The sequence below is a fragment of the Polyodon spathula genome, chromosome 1 (genome assembly GCF_017654505.1).
Source record: "Polyodon spathula isolate WHYD16114869_AA chromosome 1, ASM1765450v1, whole genome shotgun sequence".
NCBI classification, from domain to species: Eukaryota; Metazoa; Chordata; class Actinopteri; order Acipenseriformes; family Polyodontidae; genus Polyodon; species Polyodon spathula.
In genome coordinates this window covers 85,508,985-85,532,283 of record NC_054534.1, presented here as the reverse complement: position 1 = coordinate 85,532,283, position 23,299 = coordinate 85,508,985, and positions in this window count along the sequence as shown.

The following is a 23,299-nucleotide window of genomic DNA, read 5'->3' as shown; positions in this document are numbered from 1 at the left end:
GGTGGAGCTAGAGTTGCTACCATCAGCTACAGACAAGGGGGAGGAGGGGAGGAGCCCACCTGCACCACAGCCCTGACCACCACCACTGTGATCTAGTCCGGTGCCGCTGGGTGCAGTCTTTTGCCCCAAACTCCTGGACATCCTGCCAGAATGCCCGGACATCCCTGTGCTGGACCTAGTGCCCAGGTCGGTGCACTGCCATGCACAGTCGGTCCCCTGGTCTCCCACTCCGCTCCTTCTGAAGCTCCAGATGTCACAGCGCAATCGGCTGGCACCATGTATCTTCCCCTGGCCTCCTACTGTGCTCACCCTGGAGAATCAGATGGCGCTGCGCCGGAGCCAAGATTCCCACCTCTGCCTGCTGCTGCACCCTCCAAGTTAACGGCTATACGTCAGTTGCCTCGGTCACCCCGTTTGGGTCTCCTATCACAGGTTTGCGGTCCCTTCCTGAGGTTGCCAGAGAAAGGATCAACCCGTTCTCAAGCTCGCCCACAAAGGGTGAAAATGGACAATGTTGGACTTAAGGGAGGGTGTTTGAATTTTAAAAGGTGGAGGCAGAAGTGGCCTTGGAATGGCCGTTGTGCCATGCACAAGGGGAGGATATGTGACAGACTAGAGGGAGGAAAAGAGGAAGGTGTAGGCCAAAATACTACATCCCCCAGAATGCCATGGGAGGAAGTCAGGATGAGGTTCACAAGGGTTTAATTATGAATGAGATCCACCTGCCTATTTGTTCTGGGCAGTCTCCAGTCAGGTTCCTGAAAGCAATTTAGTTAGTACTCCATGTGGGAGTTAGGTTTTTGTTTCTGTTTTATTTTTGTTATTGTAAATAATAAAAGGGCATACATCTTGTGTTGGGTCTGTGTTATAAAAGGGGCAAAACAAACTTGAGTGAGTGCAATCCTTTACAATATGTATTTCATTTTCACCTTGTATTTCAATCAGTGGTCTTGAATTACTTTGCCTTTGCTCCAGGGCTACTATACAAATTGAGACAATATTGCAACCTTGGTGCAAAATTAACTGTTTAGAAAATGCAAAAACATAGATGATGCAGGAGGCACGATTATTTAAGCCTGAATTTTTAACACCACATGCCTCATATTTACTATTCAATATATAACATAGAACCTGTTTACCCTTACATTTTTAAGAAAATTAGGAAAAATAAATCACAGTTTATTTCTAGTAAACAGTAATTTTTAGTAAATCAGTGGTCTCAAAGAACTTATCAAAGATGATAACTGAGTTGGGTCAGAGACAGATTTATTTATACTTATTTGTTACCTTCACTCTGAAAGCCCCACCAGGTGGTTCACATGTTGTTTTTTATATACTGTAGCAGTAAATGTCAAAGCTGATTTTATCTTGATGCAGGAATAATAATGCAGGATATTATTATTACATACTAAACTCTATGATGTTTAACTTGTATTCCATTTTAACATTACTTTATGAGATGCCTCTAAAACATGTTTAAATTGTTTCCTTTGCTGCTATGATAGATTAGGGGAAGCTCTAAAAGTTGTATTTTCAAGGTGTTGATTTGAGTCTCTGGTGCAAACTATTTATCTATAGAAAAGTAAAGGGTCTTCTTACAGATGGGATTATATGGAATATTTTCATTATCTTATTACGATGTTTCCTTCTGCATGCTGAAATGGTGTCCATGTGGATCTTGAAACAGAGCTTCCACTTGTAAAGAAGAACCTTTGCACCAAGGTGTGAGGAATACAATATAGCTTGAAGAGGCCCAGCAATTGTAATTCAGTTGTTAAATGGAGTTGTACTCCTGTAAGTATACTCTCTGTGGAGATCTGGATTATTTTCTTTGGGGAAGATGAATGGACTGAAGCAAATAGCCTTAATAGTTTGAAAAACATAGCCGTCTGGCCTTTGAATGAGCAATGGAAATCACACGAGACTACTTTCCCCTAAACTTTGGGAGACAGAGTGAGAAAAGCTAAAAGACTATGGAGAAGGTGCCCTAAGTGGCTGTAACTGGAAAATTGAAGTGAATACAGTCTACTAGGAAACCACTCAATCACAAGTGGATGACCTCTTGGTTGTTTAGCAACAGATCTACACATTTTCCTTGGAATCAAAAGTGGAATTTTCTATTTTTACAAGACCTAACCTAAACCTTTTTTTTTTAAATATCATTAAAGAAAGAAGAGAATTAATCATACTGTACATTCCAATGCAGCTGTCCATACAAAGCTCGAATTATACTTGTATAGGCTTATAGAATGACTGGCATTGGACACGCCATATTTAACAAAAAAGTTCCTGAATGGACCATAATTGCAATTAGTTTTTAGAAAAAACATAAAGACTATACATCTAAATACATAATTTTATATATCAAAATAAACTGAAATCCATTATAAGGTTATATAATACATGTTTGAAGTAATAAATAAGCAATATACTTTTATCTACACCTTTTTTCAATAAGTCTAGGTGGAGGAAATTCGTCTACTGAATTCTGGGATTTCTTACTCACACATGAGTTGTGGTAGGAGACTGCCGTTTTATATACTGTACATTTTTATGAAGCCAAGTCATGACTGCTGGCTAGAATTTACACTGTAGGGAGATTGTCAAATGTAGCCAACGAAATCGAAAGTCATGACCTCTTGGAATTCCCAGGTATATCCTAGGCTACACACTCTTGTGGTTGTCTTATTAGAGATTAAGATATAAATACTGTATTAAAAGTTCCATAGACCACAGGGCCACAGGATCACATTTATTTTCTTACAGCTCTAGTGATTCCAAAAAAATGAATCCTAAAAGGAGCAAAAGTGTCCCTCTGTAGTACTGGTTTCATTGTCTGTAATTTCATGTACAATCTCCAATGGTGTAATGTGTCACACATTTCATAATAGTACTGGATTTTTCCCCTGTGTTGAATGCTCTCAAAACAAAACCACATTTTTTTTTTAAGGGAGAACACATGCAGAGCCTTTGGGAGAGATGCTAAAAATCTCAAGTCTGACAAAAATACGATTATGGGCAGCAGCTGAAGTTTATAAAGAACACAAGGCATAAATTACCAGATCAGCAACATATGTGTAACCCTACAAGGCACTTACCAGTTTAAAGAGCAACACAGAAAATAGTTTAATAAATAATGACAAATATATGAAGGGTTAATGTTTGAATCAACTATGGTTCATTATAGTGTAATAGTGAGATGGGGTGCCCTTTCCTTGTGCATATGTATGTGTTATCATGATTTGTATTGTATTATTACTATTATTATATGTTGTATTTGTCTGCAGGCGGACGAAGCCGTCCATCTGTATTGTTGTTATTGGAGACCAGCGAAAAAGCCAGTCTCAAAATGCAGCAAGCATAGATGGGGTTAAATTCCCCATCCAGATAAAACCTGTGGGAATGTGGCTGGAGCCTTAAGGTAATTATTGTTTAATAAGGTAATTAAGGCTCCAGCCACAGAATGTAAAACACCCACTCCAGGCTCATTAAAGGGAGAGAGGAGTTTAGAGGAGTTTGTGAACAAGAGTGAATGCTACTCAAAACAGAGAACAAAAAGGTACTTGTTATTCAGAAAGGCTGTGATTATTTGAATTTCGTTTGTTTTGGCCCATGTGCCCTTTCTTTTGTGTATTTTGTATTTGGTTTGAATCTTTATTTTTGTTATATTTAATAAATATACTGCACCGGCAGTTTCAGCCCTGTATCTTGTTTTGTCTTGCTTCCTGAGCCTGTCGTCACAACCCACACACACCACTCTAGCCATCTGCCACAAATAGTTACCACTATTTTTCTGTCATGTTTCACACCTCTTTGTCTCCCTAGTTTTAAGCTGTATCAGCTAGATTTATTGTTAACATAAACATTTTAAGTGCCCTTGGTCATTGTGACAGAGAGAATGGATCCTAGTCAACAATCTCCCTCTCAATTTGTGAGGGTGCTGTATAACAGGAACAGAGTGCCTCATGCTGGTTGGTCTGGCAGTTCATTCCAGGGTCAGTCAGAAGCCAGCCACACAGGAAGGGAGCAAAGAAACAATGCTCAAAGTCCTCACCTTAAAGTGGTATGCAATGTGTCAGTCATGGATTGGAGGAGACGTGACGGAACTAGCTATCGCAGGGGGTGTGACTAAGGGTATAATTGTGGATGTGACGATGTAATCTGATCCTTTAATGTGGTTATGAGAATGACGAGAAAGGAAACTGACAGTGAAAAGCATATCATGAGTGTTAAGTGTTTTTTTGTTTCTAACTGACTGTGCTTGTCATTATAGAAGGCTAACCTCCGGGAGGTGTAGATAAACCGCCAGCAATTAAATAAACCCGGACTCCACTTCACCATTGCACACAAATAAACCTGTAAATCACCACCTACACTAAGAGCACTCACTCTGGACTTATGACCGTGTTGTGTTTGTGTATGTCTTTTTTATTGTATTATTATTTCTGGACTGAACCCCGTGGTTTGACTGAGCAATACACATTGTTGTGTAGAGCCAGGTATTATTATTTGTCAGCAATTAAAGAGCTGCTTTTTCACTGTTAACTGTCTTGTGTCTATCATTCCTGAGCACCGCATCACCACTGCAATCCACATATGAATTTAATGCCAGAATATTGTACATGTTTTAAGTTAAGAAAATAAACATTTTAGGGTGATAGTGAAGAAGGCCCTTGAGGATTGTTTGAAAGTACCCCATCAGTGCCATTTTGTTCAGATTTATCAAATGAGTTGTTCTTCCTTTTTCACCAGCATGGAAGTACATTCTTAAAAGACGGAGTAGCACATTAACCTCACATGTAAAAATAGATGACTATGGTTGAAACATCTGTCCGTAAAGGATTGGATTGATTAAAGATGAATCATAAAACAGTTTTGAAATAATTTGAAACATTTTCTTAACTTTCTGAAACAGCTAATTTCTGTATTGATAGGAGTGGTCAGGATATCTAAAACCAATGCTTATAGATAGCTGATGAGTATACCAACTTCAAAGTCATGTCTTCCTTTATGAATTGTGGGATGAAAAACTGTATATCAAATGGTTTTAAAGTTAGACATTAGAGCAGCTGCATGGCTTGGTTTAGACTGGAGACCCAGAATGAATATCTTCTCTGACAGATTGAGATTGTCAGCCCATCTCTCTTTAAGCTCCCATCCTGGGAGATCAAGTTGGGATCCTACACACGACTCTTGGAAAGCCTCCAGAAAAGAAAACGTGTGTAGTTTCAGCCAGTGGCGGAGGAAGAGGAAGATGGGCCCTGGTGCAGGACCTTATTGTGCCCCCCCCCCCCCTCCCCAAACATTAATTTAACCCTTATTTATAAACATCAAACATACCAACTTAAGTGTTCAATATTGAACTATATATAGTTGTCAGAATGTTAGCATGTATGAAACAGTGCGTAATAAGATCGTTTTCTGCTCACCTACTTGCAAATCTTTACATTCAAAACCACACTATTTTTTAATCATAAACGAACAGGTTTAATCATTAACCTTACCAGGATTCCCCAATTCTGCGGTCACAGAAATTATTACATAATTCACAATTCTGCACAGACATTTGCAGAAATTGTCTCACAAAGGAAAACTTTTTGTTATTATTACTATTATTATTATTATTATTATTATTAAATCAGAAATGCATTTTGATTTGCTGTAGTTTATTTTGGTGCCCGCAGCAGCACCCAACAGCTTCCGTCTAAACTACAGGATGAATCGTGCACAAAGAAAATAACTGCAAATACCTGTGATGAATAGTACCCCATGAAGACCTGCCTCGTACCAGTTTGGAAGTTTGGATAATTAAAACAATAACGATACTTGTTGAAATAAGGGAAGATACAATCTGAATTACTGGCACTGCACACCGGGAGCTACAGTGATACAAATGTGCAACATCTGCAAATAAAGGACAGTATCATTGTTAAAAACAAAAAAACTAAAATCAAAACTTTCGAACCCGTCCGGGGCCCTCTGAGTGCGCGGGCCCGTGTGCAGTTGCACCTGCTGCACCTGCTATTGCTCAGCCACTGGTTTCAGCAGCACTCACTGGGCATCCTAGTGATTCAACTACAATGGCTCCCAAGGGGAAATAGCTCTGTGGGTAAAAGCACCAATGAATGCATCAATAGATGAAGTGGTTCAATTGTAACTGGTCTGAGGCACTACTGCCAGCAAGGATGAAGGGCAGTGCAGAGTAAAATAAAAGGCCAAGCTGCAGGGAACATTCAGTAGGTGAACAGGATACGGACTACAAATAAAGACTGGTTCCGTTCTTGACTTTAACACTAGCACCGCCATAGCCACTTTTTGAATGGCTTTTGCAGTTCAAATTTAAATATCTCCGCGTATGTGAATATCTTGTGCATGTCCATTCTTAAGTGTTACTGAATATTTGAATTAAACACACATACGGTGTTTCAGCTGCAGAATCATAAAAATGAATACGTTATAAGCACTTGCTTCTTCAACTGCCAGACCCGCAGTTTATGCGGCATATTGAAATTAATACAATATAGTCGACAGTTTAGTCTGGGCTTTGTAATAAAATCAAATTCATTGTGAAAGAATGTATTATATACTACTGTCGAGTGCTGAAACACTAATGAAAGTCATTCTACACCTTAGAAATTATTATTATTATTATTTATTTTATTAGCAGTTTTCACAAAATATACACATTGAATCACAATACAGTATGATTTAGCTAGACTACTTTATTTTCATCTGCTGCCCTTTGAATCAGTTCTTAAGTTTGTAACTGTCCCCCTGTACTCCACTTCACTCCTCAGACAGAATGACTGTGTCACCCTGAGTGTGTACAGGTGTTTAAAAAAAAAAAAAAAAAAGTGCTTTTTCTAAGCTCTTTGCACAAATCAGTGACCATCCGGACTGATGCTAAAAGAAAGCTAGAGACGGTTGCATTTTACAATGCAACAAAGTACGGTATGGATATACTGGATCAAATGACACAGCTGCTTTCTGTCAAAGGTGGTACTTGCAGGGGGTCTGTGGATGGTTTTTTTATAATGTTTTGGACCTGGCAGCCTGGAGCTAGGGCAGAAACATTTTGATGAGACGCGAAAGCCTGCTGGCAAATGACCCTCAACCTTCCGCCAGCGCTGCACCCACTGGCACATGGAATAAAAGACAATGCCAGGTTGCTAAATGCAATAAAAACAGAACTTTTGAGTTCTGCTCCCGTTGTGAAAAGGCAGACTGTGGCAAATGCACTGGTACAGTTGAAAGGCGTGATTTTTGCGTATTTTGTACTAGGAAAGCTGTAATAGAACTCTGAACATACAAAGCCTGTTTCACTCAAAGCACTTTCACGTTGCATAAGTTATGTTATATTTTTGTTTTATAATTAGTTATTTATAATTTTATATGTGCATACAGCTTTCTACACCTGTTTACACATGTTTATTACGTAAAGTTTATTTTACTAGTTTTTCATGTTTATGTATTTGTGCTCGTTTTGGAAAAATAAGAAAAAAAAAAATTATTTTCAATAGTGAGTTCTAAAATGCACTGCCGGTCCTACGGGGGTGAGTTTTTTTGTTTGTTTGTTTGTTTTTTGTCTACTGCATGCTCTTGATTATTACGAGTACAGCCTACAAACCAGCTGAACGATATGTTTGTATGTTTGTAATGAATACTGACGAAATACAGACAAATCTTTTTTACCGTAACTAAATAAAACTAATAAACATATATATTTTTATTTAGACATAAGGAAAAGTTCTGACTAAAAAATAACATGTAGGCAATAAACAGTAAACAACAAGAGGGAACAACCAGGACAACACTTCCTAACAAAAAAAAAGGGGGGGGAGGCGGGCGGGGGGTGGCGAGTGAATAAATCATATCCTGGTACACAGTTGGTATGGGCGGAGGGAGTGGGAGTGTCTAATGCTTCGGATTAGAGTATGATACTCCTTGAAGCATGGAGCAACGCACAGAGCTTGGCCATCGCCGTCATTTGGTGTTGATAGTAAATATTCTTCGTTGATGTCTTCGCTAACACACTCGGTGATATACGAGTCAGTGGAAGAATTGTATGTATTTGAATTTAAATCGGAATCTGAATTCAGTATTATTACTAATACTTCTTTCTCACTGAGCGACTTTTGCCGGTTTACAAACACTGTTCACATTTTTTGTGACTGGGATAATTATATGTAATTCAATCAATATCTGGCAGAGGGTGCAAGGGACCAATGCAAGGTGTTACAGAAACCTTGTGATACAATATTATGCGATCAGGGATTTTTTAGGCGCAGTAATTCAAGTTTAAAGTTGTAGAACGTACTATTACGTTCATATTCCTTTGGGACCAGAGAGCAGCGAACGTACAGAGGTCACGGGAAATAAATTAGCGTTTGCCTTTTTGAGCCTTTCTGCGCACGCGCAAATTTTAGAATTTAAAGGCACGCTTAAGCCGTTTCCATTTTCTGTCGGTAAACTTTAATTTCGACAATTGTTTTACTTTTAAAAATGTTGTCAGGATCTTTATTAAACTACGTTATATGTGGTTAAAATCGAAAACACATTGTTATGATATTAATAACACTTATTTTTATTGTATCATATTGCAATTATGCTTGTGATAAATCATTATAATAACACTTTTTAAAATAATATGACAATATCTGTTATTTAATATTATCAATTTAAACCATCATCAGAGTTTTCATTTTAAGTTTGTAATCCCTGGATATTTACATTATAGGTTTTCTTTGTACAATTACCAAAAGAGAAATAAATACAATATTCTGTATATTGGTTGTGACATATCAGAAACAATTAAGCATTAAAATGTATTTTTATGTACAAAAAGCAAAACCAGACCACATCACAAGCATCTACTGCACTCAAATTTATCATTAATAAATACAGGTGTATGTATATACACGTCCATATATATGAAATCTGCGTGTGTTTCTTCATATGATCATATGAAAGTATGTATAGGAAGCCAATCGTTTTGTGCGTGTTTTAAATGATCTATCTATATATCACTTAAAACACCATATTTTACTAAAAATGTATTTGCTTTCTGTATATATTAAAACAGGTTTAGATATTTTCACACAGACTTGATTAAAACATCAAAAATAGTATCCTCTGTATCAATGAAAGTGTTTGTACCCACTTCCCCATAACATTTTTTTTTTTTTTTTTAAATACAAAACAACCGAGCATTTTACCGTGAAAATAATAATGGTAAACTTGAGCCTACATCGAATGCTTATATTTGCTTACGCCGCAGTATGATATGACACAACATTTTTGTAAGGAAATAAACATTTGGCAAGTAGTGATTTTAACTCTGCATAAACATAAATTATACTGACAAAATAATTTTTTAAAAAAATATTTATTTTTGCTAAAAAACAGAGTGCACATGCAAACACAGTGAGTGCTTTACTTTAAATAAAATGTATTTATAAAACTTAAATGTACATTTACACTTCGATAAATAAGATGACAAATGTTACTTTTTTAAACAGAAAAATACACTTCAATAAATATGATGTCAAACCTCACATTTTTAAACAAAAAATACGGTCTGCAATACTGTTTTCGTTTCTTAAAAAAATACAAATGGCATCTGTAAAGCCACAGAACCTTGCCTTTAATGTCTAAAATTCGCACTTGCGCAGAAAGGCTCAAAAAGGCAAACACTAACTTATTTCCCAGATAACTTATTTCCCATGACACCGGTACGTTCGTACTACTCAGAGGGTTAACTACGGCGTTTCTGCTCTGAAAATGTTATGTATGATGTTCATAAATAAAAATATTAAGTTATATCTGAGTGTTTGTTTTCCATTTTCATATCGAAGCCGTTTTAAAATGGAGCCGCATATTTAGCGGGTGTGGTAGTTGTGTGTAGTCCAAAATCTCTGCAGTTCTAGTGTTAAAAACTATACCTAATAAAGTGCCTGAGGATAATTTACAGGACAGGAGTAAGGGCTGCATGGATTACGAATCTCGGGAATTGAGAATAGAAATGTTTTGTGACTTAGATAGTACAGGGTTTCCCCATAACTCACGTAACGCAGCCCTCGAAGGGGTGAGACCGAATCGTTTGGCCTCCAAGACTTGGAAGCAAACATTACTTCGAGCAAGGGGAACCTAGCGGGAGAAAATGGGAAACTGGGAGAGTTAGGATAGACTTGGCCGTGGGTCCCTGAGGCCAGCGTGTGTGGGACTTTAAGTTTGGGAAGTAAGCTTCCCTTACCCTCAAAAGAGGACCCCCAGCTCCCCTCAAGTTCTCTATCAATGCAAAGAAATGGAGGTTAATTGTGTAGATTATCTTATGTGTGAACAAGAAAAAACAGAATGAAATCCTGGTTGAAGTGCACGGTTGCTCCAGGGCTGGTTGCGTAGGAGGAGTAAGGGCAGTGACTTTAATCTTGAGCTGAAGAGAGGAGATTGTGAGGGGATGAATTTAGCTGAATATCTGATCATTGAATTGTGTAGATTATCTTCTGTGTGAAGAAGGAAAGAGAATGAAATCCTGATTGGAGGGTGCAGGGAGATCCAATTTTGCTTGTAGACAGTTGTGAAGGAAGACCAGACGGATGTGTAGGAGGAGCTAAAACATAGTAACATTGATCCTGGAGCTTCAGTTATGTTATGCAGAGGAAATCAGTAAGGGCTGGTTCCTGAAGCTGTGGCAAAAATGAAGGAGACTGTTATGACAGGGGGGGTGGGGGTGAGTGGGTTAAAAAAGCATGTTCCAGCAGTAAATGTATATGAGAATCCAAGGAGTCGTTTGCTGTGGAGAACAATGTAGAGGGGCTGAATACCTGCTTTTGTTTCTTTATTCCCCTATAGTGAAGAGGGGCTGACTTGACTGACTGATTTAGCTAATAATAATATGAATGCACAGTTAAAAACACAAGACAGAGAAAAAATATACATCTATTTTATGTTTGTTTGTGAATTATTACACTTGCTGTCAAGGACTTGCTTCAAAATGAGAAAGAGATACAGTTCTTATTATGGTTAAATTAAATACATTTATTTCAATAGAATAAAATGGTGTGGTATACCAGGTTGTTTTTTCTTTGGGAAATAGTTTCTTACAAACAAAGATAATGAAAAGCAAATTATTTAAGACACATTTAAGGTAACATGGTTTCCAGGGGGCAATGTATTCCAAAAGCCCCAATTTCCAATTCAGTTTTGGTAGAACTCCTATGTTCTTTTTCATCAGAAGGTGCTTTGGTTGGATGTTTGGAGTGTGATATAGATACAGGGAAGCAGTAATGGGCTAGGGGAGAAGTTTTTAGTTTTGTTCATAAATTACAGAATTCCAGAGGGAAAATAATGGAAATCACTAACAGATAAAGTCACAGGAAAGAAAACAGTCCAAAAATGTATATTCCATTATGCTGGCTGTATCTGAGTTTGAGATGTAAATCTGCTGCTACCTATGATGTTTCCAGATACTACAGTTGGGCGCCAGGACAGTTGATTCCTAACTGGGTGCTACTTTTCTAGGCAATGGGTACAACTGGCTTGTTATTTGTCACTGGGTGAAGGTCCCCTGTTAAATAAATGTACCGTTAACTTATTTGGTTTAATTGGAACCTGTCTCAGGCTCCAATGCCAACAAAGATGAAGTGCAGTGCTGGCCAAAAGAAAAGACCAAGGAATATTTAGTAGGTGGGTTGTATACAGAGTACAAATAAAGACTGGTTCAGAGTTCTTGACTTTAAACCCTCTTAGATAACTCAACAATACTAAAATAAACAAAAAATGCACAACTACAGTAGCATTGCCCACCATGTAATTCTGGGCTATACCTAATAAAGATCTGCCTGGGGATAATTTTAAATAAGGAAGATGAAAAAAAATGTGTAAGGGTGGCATAGAGTTATGATGGCTCCGCTTGGAATAAATTAAACAGTGGGAACATGCTAAATGTATTGAAGCATTGGATGCATTGGAGCTTGTAATGTGAAGACTGTATGTTAGAGGTTACAGTGCAACCTAAAATGAAAAGACACTGAAAGGCTTTTTGTTAAGAATTGTGTTTTGGAACTCAAAGATCAATGTCAGTACTGGAAAGAGTAGTTCCTGGTGGGACTCCAGCATGATTTATTGACAAGTGATTTGTGGAAAAAGGAAGAGATTCACTAAGGTGCACATTCTTACAGGTCCTTCTTGACTCATTATAGTCACAGCCACAGCATAACCTCTCCCTTATGGAGGCAGCTGTTTGGTGCACATTGGTGGACTGGACTCACAAAATATAACAAAAATGCATTGAGAATGAAAAGTCAAAACCTGTAGAAAGTTTAATTCTTAAGAGTATTCAATGAACATTAACACTTTTTTATTCACCTAATGTACTTGGAGTTTGCACATTTGTTGTACTTGTATCCCCTTTAAAGTATGTTGAGCAGAGTAAGGTATTTGGGCATTTCCTACAAACTTATTTTATTATTATTATTATTATTATTATTATTATTATTTATTATTAATTACACAGACTTTCTTATTCGCATAACTAGACACCATCTTCAGGCAGGTAAATTTGAGCTTAAAATGCTATCCTGTCCTGCCCTGTAATACCTGTAAGTCGCCTTGGTTAAAGGCATCTGCCAAATAAATAAAAATAATGATTTTAGCCAATTTTATTTCTTTATGATTACTCACCTCTTTCCACTGTTTCCAGTAATATCAAATCAGGGATTTCCATCACCGGGGTGGGGGGGTTACAATACCATGCCGAAGGTTTGATTTGTGGATATACATGTCTTTGGTTATGACTAGACTTCCTACTATTAGTTGTTTTTTTTTGTTTGTTTTTTTTTACCAAATTGACGATTAAAATCTATGTTTATTTTTGAGAGAATTTACCAGATTTTGTATCTTATTTTTCAATTCAAGTAGAGAAAGGGTGAAATGAACCTTTATGCTTTCAAAATAGCACAGAAATTGAGAAACGTACAAGCCTCATTTTGCGAACCCCCAACAAACCCATGAGTACCAACACTCTAATTGGACAACATTCTAATTTAAAAAAAACAGTTGGTCACAGCAGAGCTCTACCTCATAAACACAGAATATCATCATACACAAATTAAAAAATCATCCCAAATAAACCATAGCAAACTTAGCCTATCAGTGTATTAGACAGACTTTTTATTCTAAGGTATAAGTATGCATCATTATATTATGAATGTACTAATAATATAAGGCAATGAAATAGCTGCATACCAGAATATTCTCTTCATCTGTTTCTTCACTGTTTTCACCTTAAAGCCCAATTTTTAAAACTCAAGGTAATTGCACCATACATGCTAAGTAAAAGCTTTTAATGCACTGTAACCACACACAGGCAAGGTATACGGGTGAGTCGCAAATGTGCCCTTCTTTGTTAAATTAAATGAAATATTTAAAGAAAAAAGACTTTTACAAATACAGGCACACTGGTCAAAACAAATATAGGCGCTCCTCGACTCACGATGCACGGCACTTGTGACTCTTTTACATTATTACCCTGCTTCGACTTTACCATATCGATACAGCATTTGCGACATGGCAAGACACAAGACATGCATCATGTGCGCATGCTCGGTGTCCGAACTACAGTACCTGTCGTGGTCACCCTGACTCAGTCACTTAGCGTTTGTTTTTTTTATGCCTGTAACAGGTTTTTTTTTTTATTATTTATTTGCCCTTAACAATGTCTGATAAGAGCTATGAACTCCAAACGAAACATAAGCTGTGAACTCTATCACATGATGAGGGGCTTAACTTCAGGTGATCTTAGTTCCATCATTGGAAAGGCCCTAGTCTGTACTTTTAAACAACCCAGGTAGATGGCTTTTACAGTGCCTGAGTAATATGCGCGTAACCACTGGGGTGCGAGCGCCCTGAAATCAACAGGCTGAGAGTAAAGAGTTAAATAAATGTTTGCATGAGTACAATATAACAGGTCATTTTTGTAAAAATATATTATCTGGCCAAAGAGTCAGGAATGTAATCTCAATTATAACATTGTTCCTATGGGAAAATGTGCTTCGAGTTACGACACTTTGACTTACAGCGCGACTTTCAGGAACCAATTGTGTCATAAGTGCGGACCTGTAGCCAGCAGTGGCAATCCTGGCAGCGGCAATGCTGACAGAGGAAATGCTGGCTCCTGCGGATGTGTAGCCAGCCATGGTAATGCTAGCAGCAGAAATGCTGACAGCAGGGCGCACTCCAGCCCTGGCAATGCTGGAAGTGGCAACGCTGTCAGCTTTATCACATTTAATTGGAAAGGTATTGAGTCTTGTTTTGCAAGCTTTACATTTTATTAAAGATTCATAATACTTATCACCTGTAATGAAGGTACAAAGGAAAATTATTGGTTAGCACCTGGTGTTATTATCACTGTGTGAACACTGTAACAATTATCCTTATTTAGAGCCCATGTTTGCTGACATAAATATCATGCGAGTAGGGATTTGTCAATGGAAATTTATCACTTCCAAGCTTGGCTAGAAATGCAATTGAGTCTGGGTTTGTCGAGCTGTTCCAAGAAATGATCTAAGAGCCAAAGCCTCTTATGAAGGTATATGAAACTGGTGATGACTGCAGTTTTCGTAAATATATTGCTTTTATACATTGCTCTTGTATCCCGCTACTAAAATGTCAACGTGCATTCTCCAATGAATCCATGAAAGCAATACAAGTAATTGGGGAATTATGAATTCTAAAGAATTATTAATCTCTTACAGGGCAATTGGGAGTTGGAACACATTTTTAAGTTTTAAATTTAAATCTTGTGTGGACACATTGTAAAACCCAAGACACACCAGATGAATGAGCATGTCTACCATAGTTCAAATTCAGCGCGGTTGTTAGACAGAATTCTGGCTATATTTTAATGCAGACCTCCAAGTACATTATTTATTGTTGTTTTTGGCATATGATAGTGCTAATATAATATTCCCATCACCCACACTTGAGAATGTAAGTTACAAGCCACTTCTTCAGAACATGCTCAACTACAGGTTGGAAACTTTTTTTTTTTTTTTTTTTTTTTTTTTATAGCGCACGGGTAGCAATCTATGAGAAGACAGTGGAAAGCCATTCCATGGTGCAATTTTTATTATGTTAAGTGTTGAACAGTCTCATTTATTTTTTTCATGCTGCGTAAATGTCAAATAAATACTGTTTCACAAAACATGTGCACTGAAGTATTATTATTATTATTATTATTATTATTTATTATTATTATTATTATTATTTATTATTATTGAAAGAGAAAATGACATGACTTGGCAATTACATTTTAATGAAATAGTCTATAATAGTACATTAGTACATCGTACATAGTATTGAGCTTCTGCGTTTCATTGTAGTCAAAGTAGATTCCAAGCAATTTGGCTCAGTTTAGCCTGATTAAAACCCAAGAGACAGTACACAACAATTTACAGGGATGGCTAAACATGGATAAACCAAAGTGAGATGATTATGAAACCTAAGGTCAACAACAAAGCTAGGTTGAAGTGGAGTATGTTTGTCATTCAATGAGACTGTCTGGAATTAACAGTGGGGATTAAAAACAAGGTTAAACCTGAAAATACCTAGATCATCAGAGAGTATAAGCTCAACAGTGAGACTGGATGCCGTCTGGTACATAACAGTAGTAAGTATTGTAAGTATCATGATAAACCTTACACAACAAAGAGAACTGTTCTCGGACAGTTGTCAGGAATCTTTTACCATCTGTAACGGAGATTTGTACTGACTGTCTGACACATGCATGGTACCTCAGGACGAGGGCGGCATCCCCGTAAGATTCCCCTGTCAGTCATGGCTATGACACGGAGAGGTGAGGAAGAGGGTGTGTGGGCTTTCCCGCTCTCTGAGTGGCTAAGAGGCAGGCCTTGGGGGATTGCTCGCCCCATAAGTACTGCACTTGGTTGTACATTCGGGTGGCCATGATCAAGAATAGACAGACACCGGCAGAGAAGGCCATTGGTTGGAAAGAGTGACCTAAACCAGGCAAGCACGGCTGAGGAAGACAGCCAGCCTGAAATAAACTGCCTATTAAAATATAGGCTTACGTACCCAAGGGGACGTGTGTAGTGATAGGGGAACCTTGGCCACCCCAGTGTATAGTGCACAGCGAAGCGTAGGACGGAGACCCGGGCTGAGGGCATAGTGGCAGTGGGGGTACTGCAAACATTGCATTTTTGTAGTTTCATTACTGTGTTTTCCCTTTTTTTTCACCTTTGGTTTTCATTATTCTTTTGAGAACCTGTGAGTGCGGAAGCAATGGACTGTACCGTTATTGGTATTATGGTGGACCTGATTACTGTTGTCGTTACTCAGGCCACAGACAACAACGCCCTCTGCGGGCTGAAATAAATCATTGCAGAAATACAAAAAGAAACCAACAAAACTGGGCACCTGTGCGGTGTTTGCAAATACACTTCTGTCTCCCATGTCAGTGAATACCCACACCCTTCTACACCATCTTTATGTGCAAAGAGCAATTTAAGTAAATAAAATGCATGGTATACAATGAACAAGTACTCAAAGTATTAAATACAAACATAATTAGCCACTATGTGTACACCTTATGATAGATTCAAACTAATTAGGCAGAATACAATGCATAAATGAAGGAAGTGCACCACTACCAATGAAATTAAAAATATGTTTTTTAAGGGTTATTCACTATAGCCTTTATTACACCTGACGTTTCGATGCTATTTTTGTATTCAGACTGGTGCGTCAAGTATCGCAGGCAAGATGGGGGAGCAGTGCAGAATATCTTGTTTATGATAAGCAGCACATGTAATATCTCGATAAAGAATACAAACAGAAATTATGGGAAAATATGAGGAAATTGGAAAGTAAACACTATTAGTAAGTTAAAATAAACATACTGTTTTGACTACAGGTTTTCGTTAAATGTCCGGGTGTAGCTTAGTTTAGTGCCTGCCATGAGATACCATGGCACATTGTGGGAATGCTAATGCAGTTACTGAACATGTTACCAAGGACTGATTTCCTAGTGTTAAGTCCATATAGCCGGGCTTCGGTTGAGAATTTGTCATGTGCTTAGTGAAGTAATTGCTGTTGTCATGGGAAACATACACATAAGGGTGCAGCGTTAAGGTTGCGTGGTTAGTTATCATGAATTCATTAAATTCAGTCCCTTGTTTAAATTTACAGGGAATGTGCGTCCTCTTGCGTTAGGACGTTGTTGACATTCCTTGACTTGTGTTGTTATCAGACCGAAGAGGGCTAAATTTTGTTAGCCCTCGTCTTTGTTCGAGTTAATATGTGTTCATCACTTCATCAGTCGGGGCTCGCAGGGACTCCCTACAGTTGACGCGATGCACATCAGGAATATTTACAAAAACTACCGATGTAACCTTCAGCCGCCAGTTTCTCAGTTATTCAATGAGTGATAAGGGTAAATGGCTAGTAGAGTATAAAGAATTACATGGACAAGTTGCTTCAGAAGCTTTTTTTTCTATGTTCATAGAAGACAAGTTGTAGGTTAAAAGGCTGGGTGTACAACAGCCTCATGATATTAAAATTACACAAAATTACAAGAAACAAAAAACGAAGCTTTTGTGTGTCATGGTTTGACAGGAAGGATTGGCTGACAGTGAGTAAAGAAATTAAAAAAACAGTTTTGTTATACCTGCATCTTGTTTGGAGGGGATACAGCTTGGGCCAAAACTGGAATTCATTATTTAAAACACCTGTGTTAAACTGAAAATGACTGGAAATGTTAATATTGCTACTCAGATTAATGAAGGTTAGTGTATTTAGTGTATTTCCATGCAAAGGCATAATGAGCTTGTACAAAAGAATAGGTGTGTTATTTCCAGGATAATTGACTGCATCAGGTTCTATGGAAGTCATGAGTTGCCACTGAGTGGTCACAATGAGAGAGAGAGTCTTCTTTACACTGGGGAGCGTTTCTAGATTTGGTCCATGCGTTTTCTCAACTAGACAATCAGTTAGCTGATCATCTTGCAAATGCAGCTGTGTCTAAAAATACATCGAAGACCATACAGAACAAACTTCTAGATTGTATGCTGGAAGTGTACAAGAAGAAAATGAAAACTGAAGTTTCAAATGCAAGCTTGGTGTCAGTACAAGCCGACAAAATGACAGATGTGTCATGTACAACTGAACTAGTGATTGCGCTGAGGTATATCATTTCGGGATCTGTAGTTGAGAGGTTTCATAGTTCTTTGGAAGTTCGGGACTGAAAGGACTGAACGGAAAATTGCAGCCTTATAATTGGAGCTGAAACATTATAACATTATGATTTTGCAGGCAAAAGAAAGCTTCAGCAAAATGAATTACTTGATGTCATTTCATGTTATTGATTTCCGAATGCTTTGATCAGTTTAATGTGGATTTTCCCAATAAACAACTGCACATGGCAGTAAAGTGTTACCCAATGTTGTGCAAAGAAAAACTTAAAAATGAACTAATGGTTTTGTACAGCAGTGGTGAATTCAACATTGAAACATGTAAAGACTTTCCTGTGCAACACAATGACTCAGGACAGACTTAAAGCACTTGGTGCACTTGTAATCGAAAAGGAGCTTATCCGCTGTATCCTGACTTTAACCAACAGGTCGGTCATAGAAGTGTTTTCTTCTCATAAAAACCGAAGAGCTCAGTCCCTCTACAAATAAGGCAGGCTTTCATTTAATATGCTTATGATGTCATTAGGTACAACACCCATTTTAGCTGAGCACAATGTTAGTAAAGTTTAGTTTGTTAGGCTACCAGCTGCCATTGTATATATTTATGCAATAAGGCCGACAGGGTGTCCATAGCCATCAAATATGCTCAGAAGGCATGTTTAATGAAAATAAATGTTTTTAATTATAATTAAAATTAAAACTACTGGGTTTTTTTGTTTTTTACTTTTGGCAGGAGGTTTTCCATCAGCCACCTTTGCTTCAAGATACAGCTGAGTAATGTACCTTGCTCCAGAACTAGTTTGTCTGAATTGCTTCTTTTATATTAAATAGATACGTTTTGTAGGTACGGGATGGTATCTAATTATTTTGTTGGCCATTTATTAAGTTTAACAAGTCACGTCAATAGGGTGTGCTTGAATTTTGTCTGACTTTCATCTGTTTTACCACTTTATTTAGAAAATATTGACATGGTCTTGAAATCTAAATGCTATATTGTGGCAATGGTGGCTTGCTGTGTGCAGGTGTAGTTGGTGCAGTGCCCAGAGATAACACACACACAAGACAGTGGAAGTTCAATAACACAGCTCCTTTATTTGGCTGGGTTGCGTGTCAACAACACTTAAATAATAAGCACGGGCGCTACAAAGCAATGTGTATCGCTCCGTGCAAAAAAAGGTTTTCAGTCCCAAAACAATAAGACACTAATAATTAACACACAACACAGACACGGTCACTTCTTCCAATAGTGAGTGCTCTTGTGCAGGTGTGGTGAAAGACAAACAGTTCGTGAAACAGATTTAGTGCTGGTTTATAACAACAGCTTCTGGCTAATGTCTAGCCATCTAACAAAGACAATGACAATCAGTTAGTACATCAAACAAACAAAACACGAAACACGATAATTGTCCAGTCACATCTCCTCCAATCCATGAATGATATATCGTGTACCGCTTTAGGGCGATGACGTCGAGCATTGTGACTCTGTTCACTTCCTGGCTGGCTGGCTTCCGACTGACCCTGGAATGCACTGCAAACATTCCGCTCCGAGGCACCCTGCGCTGGTTATGCAGTGTCCTCACAGGTCAGGAGGGAGATTGTTGGCTAGGATTCATTCGCTCTCTGTCTCAGTAAGTAAGTTAGTAAGTACAACACTTGAATCACGGCCCACAGTCTTCTTTCCCGTTGCTAACTATATCAATGGTAAAGAAGATCATTGATTGGCTAGAGAGGATGACAAGGCATACTAATCCCCCACTAGCAAAAGACAGTGTGAGAGTGACGTTTCCGTTTTTGTTTCAGTTTATTTTTCAGTATTATTTTGCAACAAACTTACATATAAATAGTAGAAACATTGTAGTCACATTAAAAGTTGCTGCAACTATAAAAAGTTGTGGTCTGTAAACAATTTTCTTACAGCCTTAGTTGTAAGGAATTAATGTTCTTCAAGTTATCTTTTTATCATTTTTTTTTATTTTTTTTTTATTGATGGCTTTTTTTGCGTGAAAACTTTCCATTTTCAACAATCATTATACCAGGCAGTAGATTACTTAATGTCAAAAACTTAAATCACATTTGCAATTTTGCATTTAAACACAATTGCATGCAATGCTGTCTGGCAGATTTATTCCAAGCCCTTGCTGCGCAACACGTGTATGCTCTTACATAACACACCCACCACCGGGAACTACGTCCCATTTACATCCATTACATGGCTATCATTGAGAACATAGTTCTATTGTGTGCAGCTTCATCCCCCTCTGTGATGGCCATGGTAGTGCAAGAACGGATTAAACAGTCTTTGTCAAATGCAGAACAGTTTTAGAACACACACATACAGTACCAATACTATTTGTCTTTTTACTTGGTGTGTACATCTGGATATTAAGATATGGTTTTGACTTAACATTGGTACTGAAAATGGGGAATATGTTATAGATGCCATAATGTCAATCAATGATAACCCCATATTTTACTTAAGTAATTCAAGAGAAGTTTAGGGCTGAGCTTGAACATCTTTTGTTGCCTGGGGATATGTCTGAAGACTGAAGAAATACTGTGTGGCGAACTTTGGCCCTTTTAAATACAGGGCCACAGGGATGCCAATTTAGTCAGACAAATGCAGACTTAGATAATGTGACCCAACCACATCCCCTGCAGGGCCCTGTTTAGAGTGTATATATAGGTGTTTGCATTGTACCTGGCATTTACATTAAAGGTTTGACATAAAATTGTGTTACAGACTATTCCATAAGAAAGCTAATAAAAGAAAAAATGAAAAGGGACATCAGACACGATCCACATTGGTGATGATTTTTAAATCTTCAACAAACTTTTATCACACTGATTATGAGGGCCCTTGCAAAACAGCTTGACCCTTTACAAATACAGTCCATGGAACTCCAGACCTGTTCTTAAGGTACGGTTAAGGAAAGGTCGCTAATTTGCATGTGTTCTGTCATGTTTTGTATGATTTATGGTACTTCTGGCAGCTCATGAAGAGCTCAGTGCAGAGTGGAAGAAAAGTTTGCTTCCAACATTTTTTTAAACCTCATTCTGTTTAGAAAAATGTCCTCAATCACACAAGTGGCAGCGGAGGAAGTTGATGTGATCACCACAAATGCAAAAGAAGACACACTGGATAAAAAACACCCCTCTGAAGCAGGCAGTTCTCAGAAATCTTGCTACGATGTCAACGCAAATTGTGCTGCACATAAGTGGAAAAAGTGATCAAAAACTATGGACTGAATGGGCTAACACTGCTTCTAAAACCAAGTAACTATGAGGAATAGAGGCTTGGAGAACATTTTTGAATTCCTAATAAACTGATTTCTTGTAGGAAATCAGTGTGTTGACTAACCCTTACTCACGAATGGTTTTTACAGCATATAATTTGTTATATCTTTATATTTTTCCAGAAAACATGTTGCTTGTTTTGCTTAAAAGAATAGATGTACAGAAATGTTTTAAATATAGAAACTTGAAAGGTCACCTTATTACTGTTTTGTCTGTACGGCATACAAGGCTAAAAATAGCAGATGTGAGTATTATTTTTGTGTATGGAAAAACAAATGAGGTATGTCTTTGCAAAAGTGCAAAAAATTAATTCCAGTGTACATAACACATATTTTATAATGTATTGGTCTTGTTAAAATGCATTACCCTGAATTTTGACCTTTGGTCCCAGAATGCATATAAAATGACCCAATCTTAATTAATTGTTTGTAATTTACTTCAGACATTTTAAATAATGAATGGTGAGAAAAGGAAAAACAAATCTGTTCATTATTTTAACCACTTCAACTCCAGATGTAAAAATGAAATCCCTACCCAAGTACCAGATTTGTTAAATAATAAAAGTAGCTGCATGTTCATTTGTTTGTACAGTCACAAAAGTGATGAAGTAAGCTTTTCAGAAACAAAAGCCGAAAAGCGCCCCAATGGAGAACACAAATTCTCAGGTTCCATGGCAGGGTGCACATCTGTGTAAACAGGAGCAAAATCAAATGATGGAGGACTGGCATTATGGTAGGGATCAGTAATAAACATCCAGTCTCCTGCTGTTCTTGGCTCCACATCCTCTTCATCATCATCGCTGAGTGATAAGTCAGCATCACTGTCGCTGGTATCGAAATCCTTCGAAGCATCTTCGAAATCTTCATCACTCCCGTTGTCGCTCTCCACGTACGTTGCCATTATTAGCGTTCGCTAAAAACCATATAAACTACAACTAAACAAGTAAAACTAATAATAAAACAAAACATAATAATTTAAAACACTATATATATATATATATATATATATATATATATATATATATATATATATATATATATATATAATGTATAGACACACACACACACTTGTAAAAGTTTAATTGGCTTCCCGCAATGTATCTCAATCTTCTAAATGGCCACAGGTAGATTGGAATCGCTACATGACAGGCAATTGGATACAATTGTCACCTGACCCTCCCCCGACTTTCATTGCACATTCCACAGTACTAGCACTGCCTTAGAGAATGAAACCTGAAACGCTAGACTGAGAAACCACTCATAGAATAGAGTGGGAAACTTGACGTACACACGTACGGCATGGTACTGTAAGAGGGTTTTCATTTGACATACACGCGTACTTCATGGTGTTGAAGTGGCTAAAGCCTTTCCTTAGCCCTACCTTAAATGAATCAGGATAATCTATACTGGATGACATTATTTAAAGCTTACCGGCTGTTCACTAGTTTGAATCCAGTAATTAGCTGCCTATTAAATAACAAGAATGCATTGTAAATTCTGCATTATATTATATATCAAACAGCTGACTATTATGATGTGGGCTTGACTTTTGGATACGTATTATACAAAGTCTAACTGAATGCCCATCTGGCATGTAGATGGAAGTGCAGAACATATGTAGGGCTGAACAACATGTTCCATTCATGAGCTTCAAAACAGCATAACTTGCTGGCATCAACCACTACTTGCAAGAGAATGAATTTCCTGTGAATGTCAGAAATTCTAAATATCTATATTAAGCATGAATTAAACACAGCAGTGAATCTGTAAGGAATGTTAAACAACATCTGTATGAACCTT